This window comes from Rhinolophus sinicus, chromosome 1 (assembly GCF_057876585.1).
Source record: "Rhinolophus sinicus isolate RSI-liver-muscle chromosome 1, RSI-T2T, whole genome shotgun sequence".
NCBI classification, from domain to species: Eukaryota; Metazoa; Chordata; class Mammalia; order Chiroptera; family Rhinolophidae; genus Rhinolophus; species Rhinolophus sinicus.
In genome coordinates, this window is record NC_142501.1 from 7,673,486 (window position 1) to 7,684,921 (window position 11,436).

Below are 11,436 nucleotides of genomic sequence, written 5' to 3' on the forward strand. Positions count from 1 at the left end.
GGAGCTGGCAGATGGTGCAGCTGAGATTCAAGCCCCGGAAGTGACGTCAGAGCTCATGCTTGGAACCACTTGGCTCAGGTGTCTTCTACGCAGGCTGAATAATGCCTCCACCCATTCCCATCCCACCCCACCCAAGACATCTACAGCCTAATCCCCGGAACCTGTGAAAGATTTTGCAGAGGTGATTAAGGACCTTGAGATGGGGAGATTATCCTAGATTATTACAATCGAAAGTATCCTGTTAAGAGGGATGCAGAGAGAGGTAACCGACAGCAGGAAGAAGGCAATATGACATGGAATCAGAGAAAGAGATTTGACGATGCTGGCTTTGAAAATGGAGGAAGGGACCATGAGCAAAGACATGCAGCTCTAGAAGCTGCAAAGGGCAACGAAACTGAGCCTCTGGAGGGAGTGTGGCCCTGCTGACACTTTGGATTCCGCCCAGTGAAACTGATTTTGGATTTCTGGCGTCCAGAACTGTAAGAGATTAAATGTGTGCAGTTTTAAGCTACCACATTTGTGGTAATCGGTTGCAGCAGCCCTAGGAAACAGGTACACTTTTCCCCTGAAATAGCTTATTCAGCCTCCTAGGCTGGTTCCTCCTGGAGAAACTCTCCTGCCCCACCACAGCTCTGACCCTAGAGGTTGCTGCCACCATGGCCTCTGTGCTCACCCCAACCTTGGGCCTTTCCTCTCACTCTCAGCATTGACCTTGCCAGGCTGGCATCATCCTCCAATCGGGGCAGGCACCAGCTCTGGGGCATTTGCAGAGGAGGGAACTGAGGCTCAGAGAGGGGTAGCGAGTGCCCAAGATCATTCAGCTGGCAAGGGGCAAAGCCGGATTTGAACTTGGGCCTGTCTGGTTCCAAAGCTGATGCTCTAAACAATTCCTTTCACAGTGGACACTCAATAAATGTCCCTGAATAAATGACAAGGCAGGCAGACACCCAAGGAACCCAGGGAAAATGCATTGTAGAAGTAAGGCCAATGGGAGCCCCAAGGAGGGCAGTTACTCCGCCTGAGCAAATCAAAGAAGGCTTCCTGGAAGTGAGGGCCTTGAAGGATGAGGACAATCCAGGTAGAGAATATCATGAATAAAGGCCTGAAGACAGATGGAGTGAGATGGCAGGGAATGTGAGTCGCTTAGGGGGAGCCTGGGGAGATGACACCAGACCCAGGTTGGGAAGGGCCTTGGATACCAGGCTGAGGCCTGAGGAGCACAGAGTTTGGGGAGCAGGAGGGCAAAATCCCCTACACTGTTCTTTAGGAAATAACTTGAGTGAGTGGCTCTGGGAAGGGTGGCCTAGTCTAATCTGGAGACTGCTGAAATAGGCAAAAGTTTAGGGGCTGGGACAGAGGCTGTGGTGGCAGAGGTTGGAGCAAAGGACTAGATTGTAGAGCCACTTCAGAGGGGGGCCAAAAAGACCTGCTGGCATCAAGATGTGAAGATGAAGAGGTGTCCATACCCCCATCCAATTGACAGAGACTGGCTTCAGCAAATACAACCAAAAGCACAGAAGCGGAGCAGCAAAATCCGGGAAGAGAAATCCAGGAAGAGAAATCCAGGAGGAGGTGTCCCAAAGGCAGCCAAGAGAGAGGGTCAGGACTCAGGAAGCAGGTCGAGGCTGCAGACAGATGCTGAGAAAAAACGGGCGGTCATGGTGGCCACAGCTGAAGGAGGCAGGAGGTAGTTAGGGAAGGTGTATGGACAGGTGACCAGGGCCCCCATGATCAAGGAATCTCAAGGAAAGGGCCTTTTCCTTCCTCACCTGCTGCTGCTATTTCTGGTGCAAACCCTAGCACCCATCTGGACCCCTATGGAATTGGACCTTTCCACTTTAGGGAAACCTGATAGCAAATTCCAAACCAATAAGAGCAAATAAATGAGTGGTGATTACTGACAATAGGAGAGGGTACACCACAGGGTGCCTCCAAATAGCGTCTCCTCCAGTATGTTTTAAGTGCTTTATAGGTCATTAACTACTTGACAGAGAGAGCCTGACACTTAAAGCGAAGAATTCTGCGCCTCTGCCAGGGAAAATCAATCAGAAATGAAGATAGAGCATCGCTGGTGCGCGGACGTACTGGGTGGGCAAACGGGATTCGATTTACACATACTTTTAAGGCTTCCTCCATTGTGTAAAGTGAGGCACGCTGGTATTTGAGGACATTTATAAATCCCAAACTGGAGCTTAGAAATGCTTAACCTCCCCCCTGCCATTTGTTGTTGTTGTTGTTTGTTGTTAATTAAATATTTCAAAGACATGGAAAAGTACAGCGGCAAGCTTAAACAGTCCACCAGCTGATTCTGACAAATAAAACATTATAGCTATGGTTAAAGCATCCATTTTTTAAAAAAATGTTACCTGTTTTTCTTCCTGCCTTTTTGAATCCTTTCTGTCTTTTGGCCCCACCTCTTCAGGGGGACTAAGGCTGACCACCCACCCCTGCCTAAGACGTCACTCCTTCCTCTGAAATCTGAGCGTAATTACTGCCTCTTTAATTAACTTGGCGATTAATCACCACCTGCTTGTGAAACAGCTTTTACTGTCCTTGTCCGTCTTGCATTCGGGATGCGGGTGGGGGTTGGGGTGGGGACCAGGCAGGCAGGGGGAGGAGGGAGAGGCAAGCTGGGCTCTCCTCAGGGCCCCAGGCTGGGCAGGGTTGGCTGGAAGGAGAGCCGTGAGAAGGTCATATCCAGAGAGTGAGCTCCCTCCTGGCTCTGTTCAGGCAGCCGCCAGGTACCAGGAACCTGGACGAGCTGGAGATAAGCCCTAAGAGAACAGTGGGCAGCTAGGAGGGTAATCTACCCTGGGCAGCCTCAGGGCCTCTGACCAGAATGTTCTTTCCTCATTGAACCTTGTTGTGGGTTGTATTGTGTCCCCCAAAGAGATATATCGAAGTCCTAACCACTGGTACCTGTGAATATAACCTGATTTGGAAATAGGGGCTTTGCAGAGGTAATCACGATGAAGTCATACCGAAGTAGGGCGAGCCCTAACCCAATGACTAGTGTCTTTATAAGGAGGCCATGTGAAGACAGAGACACAGGGAGAACTCGCTGTGCCATCAAGCTGGCTCCTCTCTACACCTGAATCTGGCTGTCCAGGATCTCAATTTTTCTGGCCGATTAACCCTCCCCACCCAACTCCAGGAGCAGCTCCTACACCCTCCTTTGTCAGAGGAAGCCTTCTCCTCTATCCTTTATCAGAGACCATCCCACAATTGAAAGGACCCACCTGAGGAGTTCCTAAGGCCTGCCCTAACCCCAGAATGCCTGCTCGAGTCAGTTTGCTTAATGATGGGCCCCTTGGCTTCTCCCACATGCCCCAGAGGTGGGCAAGTAGCCTGGTTTGAGCACAGTGCTTCCAACTTCCCCTGTGATTTACACAGGAGGGGGTTCCAAGGAGGAAGAGGGCCCAGCAGGCTATTAGGACTTAATGTGGAGGCTGGGGCTGTCTCATTCCTACTGCCAAGCGCGGTGCTGGGTACAGCATGTTCATTGAAACAGCTCATCTTCTAACACATCTTCTGCTCTGATCCAACACTCTCTTTTGATAGATGGGAAACCGAGACCCTGACACTCCACAGGGCATCGCTGTGTAGAGGAAATCTGAGGTCCAATGATGTAAGCATGTTCCAATTCCAGTTCTGTCATTCACTCCCCAGGCACAGCATTTCTCTGCACCTCAATCTCTCCATTCTTGAAGCAGAATAGTAATACCATCTTCTTGGGCTGTTACTAGCCATAAAGATAGCTCTAAAAATCTGTATGTACATTTTCCGTTAATTCAAGCAAACACATTTTGAGCACCGTGCTGTGTGCCTGGCCGTGGAAATAACAGTGGTGAGCTGCACAAACCCTGTGTCCCGACCTTAAGGTGCTACCTATTTGGTAGAAATGGACCAAAAAAAAACCAGTTACATTTGGGGTGGTTAAGTGTTATGATGGGGTGCACGAAGCAGCAAGGAAAAGTCTGCAGATATCAGGAGGCCCAAAAGAGCCGCGGCGGCCACAGGAAAAAGGCAAAGAATGAAACCTTTAATCTCTCACCCCCACTGCCTGAGCCCCGGCTTTGTCTCAGCCAATCAGGTGTCAGCATCGCCGGCCTGCCGACCAATCAGGAGCAGGAAGAGGAGTGCTAGTCGCCGGCCGCGGCTTCCCCGGGGAGGGCGGCCAGAGCCCGAGCGCCCCGCCGGATCCCGCCCTCTGCCCGCCCAGGCTCCGCCCCACCCCGCCAGCCGCGCCTGCTTGTAGCCCCCTCGCTAGCGGCTGGTCGCTGGGGCAGAGTATTGTCCGAAAGGCAAAAAAAAAGACAGAGGGAGGTTGGGGGACAGGTGCGTGACCGGGAGAGGATTTATAACATTTACTTTCGCCATCGACAATATTGCAAAATGTATGAAAGAGACGGCACCGCCGGGACAGGAGCGTAAGGGCGCGGGCAAGGTAAGCATCCCCCGGGCGGGCTTCGCCCGGCGTCGGGGGCACCGGGAGAGGATGGGATCGGGGCACCATCCCCACACTGAGTGGCTGTTGCCGGGTCTGCGTCCGGGTCGGCTCTCTGAAAGGTCTTGTGAGCCTTAAGCGGTCCCGAGCTGAGGCATGTATGAGGCGGTGTGGACTCGGCCCCTGGGCGCGGGCGTCTTCTGTGACCTGAGCGCCGCCGAGGCGGTGTAGACGAGCGAAGGTGGTCCCACCGAGGCGCCCCCGAGGTCGTCCGGACTGAACCCTCAGCCTGAGGTTGGCAGTCCGCCTCACTCGCAGCTGGTGAGACCGTGCAGGCACGGACTACGCCCCAGGCACCCTCCAGCGACCCGGGGGCAGGTGAGACTGTGCGCACACGCGCTGGTGGTTGAGGCGCTGCAGAACCACTAACAGGTGTGGACGCGGGCGGGTGGCAGACGCGGAAAGTTTGCTAGAGCGCGCGCCGCGGGCGGTGCGGAGCCGGGTCTGGGCGCAGCTGGAGGCGTGGCGCTGGGGCTGGGACCCCCGCGCACCCCCACGTGGTGTTTCAGCCGCCTCCCGGGGTGGATGGCGGGAGGAGGTCCCAAACCTTGGCCTCAGCTGCTGCAGAGATTCACTTTGAACTTTTCAGACAAGTTCACCAAGCTCCCACTCTGCTCGCTGAGTCTGCGGAGGTATCTCCATTCCTTCACCTGTGAGGAATCAGGGAGAGAGGCGAGGTTGGTGTTCTGACACACACGCTGGTAATCAGGGGGTGCAAGGGTCTGGGCCAAGCCCGGAGCCCAACTCCTCTCCCTCCACTTCTGTATCAGCGAGGAGAAAGGGTGCCAGAAGCGGTAGTGAGGTTTGGGAGGAGGTGCAGATGGGACCTGAGGGGGTGTAGGGAGGCCCTGAGTTGGGACCCCTGGATCTGCCTCCCACTGCCGTTTTGTGGCTCCAGGTGGCCTCACAGCACCAGGCAAAGGAATGAATGGAGGAGGGAAGGTGGCAGTGGAGGAGAGGGACCAGGTCGATGCTACTGCCCACCTACCTCGCCCCCCTGGGGTGCCGTGCCTAGGGCAGATCAAGTGGGGCAGGGTATCTATATGACACTCTACTGTAAGGGGGAAGACACCCAACCGCAGTCTCTACCACAGGGGAAGGGCAGAAGGGAGCCCAGAGTCTGGAGGAGATACCTATATGTCCAGCGTGATTCTTGGGGTGCCTCCGTCTCATCTCCCATTTCTCTCTGTGTCTTTTGCCCCATTCTTACTCCCACACTCTCCTAGTCTTTGTGATTCCTCCTACCACAGCTCCTTTGCACATGTTTATTTTTTTGGTCAGCAAGTAGTCTTCAAACTTTTACGATGTCCCAGGCATGGGCAACTCAGTGGGTGAACAAGACAGGCCCAGTCTCTGCCCTCATGGGACTTCCAGACCAATGCAGGGACATAGATGATGAACAACAGCCAGAAGGGAATGGGGTATGGGGACGGGAGACAACCTTGGATGGGCAACAGGGAAGGCTTCTCTGCAGAGGTGACAGTAAGTCGGAAGGATTAATGCCTCCTCCTCCTTTGGGCCCCAGGAAGCCTTCTCTGACCTTCCTGACCTGCCCCTTCCTATGACGATCTCTCATCGCCTGGGACCACTCCCTCCATGAACATTTTTATGTCATTATTAGATCAATGTTTGTCTCCCCCCCATCAATTATAAGTGCCATGAGTGCAGACCTGAATCTCTTCTGGGTAGATTGTAGGCAAAGCAAACAAAGAATGAGTAGAATTTCCCCAGAAAGACAGTAGCTGCTCAGCCAGGTCAGATATCCAGACGGCAGAAACTTTTCTTTCCCCTTCATTGGACTGAGTCCTGGGCACTACACCCCACTTACCTTTCATAGAAACAAAGTGAAAGAAACTAGCCTGGTGGGGAAGAGAACAGGGGGAGGCCTGGCGCAGATGGCCCAATGCAGTGCCAATGCTGTCCCGCTGGAAGGGAAGTAGACCTGCCAGGGACGGTGAGGGAGGTCTGGGGGCAGGTGCCTGTCCTGTTTTCTGGGCTCAGACCAGCCTACTCCTCATTTTTCTGCCCCAGTTCTTCAAATGCTACTCTGGGAGAAGATGGTGGCCAGCAGGCTTCCCAGGATGGCCAGGCTACGGGGCTACACAGTAACTGCCTGGCTTCCACCCCCCAGCCCACCCCTGTCTTGCGCAGACAGGACCCTGGGCAGTGCCTCTCTGACCCAGGCCTCTGGGCACAAATAGCTGCCCAGGTGAGCTGCAGTTCATTTAAATTCCTGGCTGGAAGGTAAGAATTAGGTCTAAGAGGGACTGGCTCTTATTATTTTTTGTACTTTCTATACTCAGTGAATGTCTCCCTCCCCTGACTCTGTCAGACCTGTGCGCCTGGCACCTTTCCTCCAGCAGATTATGCTCTCAGAGATGCCCCACAAAGCTTTTAGCGCACCCTCCCCACTTCAGGGGATTGAGCAGCCTCCATGCATGCAGGGCTGGAGAGCATCTACATGCTTTATTCAGGCTCTGGCTGGGACAGAATAAAAGCAGCTTCCCCGCCCACCTAGCCAACCAGACCTCCTGACTGGAATTGCTTTAAAAAATTAATTTGCAGTGATTTACTCCCTTCTGTTCTGTGGGGATCACCAGCTTTTAAAATATGTATTTAAATCAGATTCACAGCTCCCAGATCGACCCTAACTGCCTCCCCACACCCAGCAGAAAGAGCACTGGATTTGGAGTCAGCGACTCAGAGGTTCAGGCCAAGTTCTGCTAATGATGAGCTGTGTGACCTTGGGCAAATTACTTAACCTCTCTGCGCCTCCATTGGCTCCTCTGGAAACTGAGGTTAATGATAATCTTTCCCTCACAGGGTGTTGTGAGGATTAAATTAGATAACGTTCAGGGAAGAGCTGTGCCATGCCAGGTCTGTGTTTTCTGTTCCCCAGGACTGGCTGTCCTACTAATTAGCGTGGTGACCTAGGGAAGGCCACTGAGCCACTCAGTTTCTATATCTGAAAAGCACAGGGGTTGTTCTAGGAGATGAGGCCACAGAACACCCCCCCCATTCGAGCCTTGAGCCCCGACAAATCTCCTGTTCTCTGCCAGACACCCTCCCTTCGGCCATCCTTTTCCTCATCATCCAAGCACTGGGTTCTAATTGGGGCTGGTCCCCTTCCCCAGCTGCCTCGCCGCCTGGCTCCCTGTGAAGTTGTAAGGTTTGGGCCCTGTGGGGGCTGCAGTTCTTGGCTCATTTTCAGGAGCAATTAGCGGTGATGTCACAGGCCTCGGAGGTGGCCTTAGTGGGCATGTGGCCAGGCCAGCCTGGAAGCCGGGACTCTGCTGGGTCTGTGGCCTCAGGGCTCCCCCAGGCCCGGGGTCCCCACTGCCTGTGGTGGGGAGGCAGCTTCCCAGGCAAAGCCTGTTCCATTTCTGTACTTTATGACTCCTTGACTCCCAGAGACTGAGTGTAAATTAGTTCTACGCCGTGCTTTTGTTGGCAACTGTCTGTTCCTTGGAAGCAAGGGGCTTTGTCAGGAAGAACAAAGCTGTTGGGTGTTTTTCTGATTTGGGGAAGCGTGCTCCTAGAGGAGGGCTCGTCGCTTCAGTGTAGAGTCCTTGGTTCTCAGACGCGCTGGTTTTGTTTTGGGTTTTTAAGTCCTATGGCTTAAGAGTCACATATGTTTGTGTGTGTGTTGGCTGAGGGATTTTTTTCCTCCCTTTTGGCTTCCATAGTGTATTCTGTGGAAGCTAATTCCAGGGACTGAACTTTTCAAATCACTGCTTCAACAGCTTTTAAAAATCTGGACCTAGTTACTCCTGTCATCCATGTGTAAAGATTTAGAAAAAAATTCCAAACCCGAGGGTGGGCAGCCTGGAGGACGAACCGCTCCTGGCAGTGCACACTCTCTGTCGACCTGAGGTCACAGCCCAAATGTCGAGCGCCTCTTGAGATGGGAGGGGGGAGGAGGGGAGCATGGTCTGCTCAGTGCCAGACATCTGGATATTTAGAAAACATCTGGGTGGCTGAATTTTTCAGGTTTCTGCCTGACATTTAATATCACAAACATTGAGCCTGCCTCCCGTCCCCCGCCTCCCAAACACACCCAGCCCCTCCCCACCCCCTTCCTGACGAGTAAGAAACATCCATTCTTTCCAATTCCCCAGCGTTTCCCCCCTACCGGAAATCTGATGGGCTTATGACATCATGGCTGGCTGCTGAGCGATGAAGTGGATGCCACAAAGAAATCCGACATATCAGATGGCTTCTGAAATCAGTTCCCCTCCGGCTGTAGTAACAAGCCTGAAGTCAGGAGAATGTGAGCTTTGTGTAAAAAACAAAAAAATAAACCTAAGCCTTGCCCTGTATTAAAGACAATTTTTTAAAGCAAACAGACCTTTTGGACATCGTCTTATTTTAATAGAAATGCTAAAGGAAAGCGGCTAATGAATCAGACCTGAAGCTGCCTGTGAACGTTCCGGTTCTGTTGAGTTTTTGTGTGTTTATTCACTACGGAAGGAGTGGTTCATCTCCCCTCATTACCTTGTTATTCAAATGGAATAGCTTTTATTTATTTTTTGAGACTAATAAAATTCACAAGGTACGTTGCTGGTTCATGTTTTTCCAGGAATCCATTTTTATGTGACCATGGACCTGACCTGGTCTGCACACATTGTATTTCCCTCTGCTGCTTTTTCTGCCTGTGAAGCTGTTAAAAGGATGCAGTTAAGCTTTCTTTTCAGTCTCTCCTCTGCAGGGCAGGACCAGACTGGTGGGCCAGGGTGGTTTTAGGGATGAAAAACCTCTTTGAAAATACAAAATCAGGAGGAGAAGAGACAGAAAAGGGGCCTGTATGACACAAGACCCAGGGCAGTCTGGGAGAGGGCAATCCGCTGTCTTCTCCCCTCCCAAAGGGATGCGAGGACTTTAGAAATAGATCCAGGCTGAAAGACCTCAGCCCTGATGCAGGCCCAGGTTAAAGGGAACTCAGGGTTCCATGTGTCATGCCTTCCAGGCCCCCGGTGCAGGCATTGAGAGTCCAACAGACCTGCATTGGAGTCCTAGGTCCTCACGGACAAGCTGCGGGGCCCTGGGCAAGTCACATCACCTCTTAGTCTCTGCCCAGGCCGGGAACAATCACCTCGCCATGTCAGCTGGGAGAATTGATAGTGCTGGATTCTCCACGATGCCCTGTCCCGTCAAAGCTGTCCAGGTCCGTTACAGAGTCGGGAGAGGCCGGTGCTGACTCCGGAGCTGAGTCCATTGCCTGGGTTCGCATCCCGCTTCTGCCAGCCGTTATCTGCAGGATGATCTTGATCTGTGTGATGTTCTCTGTGCCTTGGTTTCCTCATTTACTAATAATAGGACCAACCTCATATTGTGGGGACGGACACAGGGATCGCTCACCAGCTGTTACCATGAGATGTGCCCCTGAACCCGCAGGCAGGATGCCGGGTGGGATGCTGGGCCTGCAATGGGAGGGGCTGTGTCAAGCTGAGCCCAGGTGAAGGATAACCAAGGACGGAATGGATCAGCCCTCATCTCTCTGCACAGAACTGTCCATGGCTCCCCATTGCCCAAAGGGAATAAAGCCCTTCTCCTTATTTAGGCCCCAGGCAGCTTATACTTGGGCCTTGTGTACTGTTCTCTCCCGTTTGTCCGTCCTCCCAGGCAACTGGAGCACTCTGCCTTCTTTGGATGAAATACTAATGACTAGGTCACGTAATTAAGCACCTGCCATCACTTTATTCTGGCCACTTGAAATGGTTCAACTCACTCGATCCTCACAGTAACCTGTGCAAGGAGTACGGTTATCACTCGTATTTTAGAGGCGAAAACGGACACCTCAGGGTGAAGTATCTTGCCCAAGGTCCCAGAGCCTGGATTGGAGCCAGGGGTTGGGCTCCTGGACCCATCCATGTAACCCCAGCCCCACTGGCTCCCTTAGGCCATCTCCCCTGTTACCCAGTTCACCCTGCAGCCAGGGCACCTACCTTCCCAGAATTCCCGTCCCACCTCTGTCTGCCGAGACTCTTATGCCAGTGCGGCCAACAGGACTTCCCAGATCACCCTCCCGCCACATTGAATGCTGGTGGTGCCTCACGTGCTCCTCTCAGGGGGTGGGGTATCCATGGTTGGCCCTGGGGCCCCTTGTCCACCTCTTCTAGAGGCCAGGAGCTGGGCTGTGGCCAGTTCTGTGTCACCCACAAGGCCCTGAAGGCCAGGTTAGCAGGTATTTACTGAGGACCTACTATGTGCAAGACACTGGGCCTCATATGGCAGGTCCCCGCACCCAGCCTGGGCTTTTCTCCCAAACTCCAGACTTGTCCAGCCAATGCCTCTGCCACATCTCCATTTGGATGGTCAGTGAGCAGCTCCACCTCAGCAGGTCACAAACTGAGCTCCTGAAATTCACCCCAAACCTGCCCCACCCGTGCACCCTTCCCATCCCAAGTAATGGCAGCTCTATTTTTCCACTCCCTTGCTCAGGCCCAAACCCATGGGATCATTCTCTCTCTCTCTCTCTCTCTCTCTCTCTCTCTCTCTCTCTCTCTCTCTCTCTTTCTCTCTCTCCTCCCTTATTCAATCCATCTGCAAATCCTATTGGTACTGCTTTCCATATATACCAGTGATTTGACCCATCTCTCCATATCCACTGCCACCCCCGTGTTGCCCACCTGCATGAGCCTCCTCCCAGGTCTTCTGCTTCCCCCTCGGCGCCGGGGATCCATTCTCCACACAGCAGCCAGTGACCCGTTAGCACCCACGCCAAACCCTGCTCTCCTCTTGCCTGAACCCTGCAATGGCTCCCAGCCCACTCAGGGTCCGAGTCCTGCCGGTGGGCCCTGCTTGTTCCCTGTCTGACCTCCGCTCCTGCCATCACCACCCCCACCTCATTCACTGGCCTTCAAGCTCTTCCTCCAACATAGCATGTGCAGTCCCACCTCAGGACCTTTGCACCTGCTGACCCTCTCCCC

The 11,436-nt window shown here is 53.2% G+C and overlaps 1 long non-coding RNA gene across 1 annotated transcript; it reads left to right on the forward strand.

Moving 5' to 3' along the window:
• Nucleotides 1-4,166: 4,166 nt before the first annotated feature.
• LOC109436673 (uncharacterized) lies at nt 4,167-9,062 on the forward strand. The gene is made up of 2 exons (XR_002136143.3): nt 4,167-4,447; nt 8,626-9,062. It is a non-coding gene; the product is annotated as an uncharacterized LOC109436673 (long non-coding RNA).
• The last annotated feature ends 2,374 nt before the right edge of the window (nt 9,063-11,436 follow it).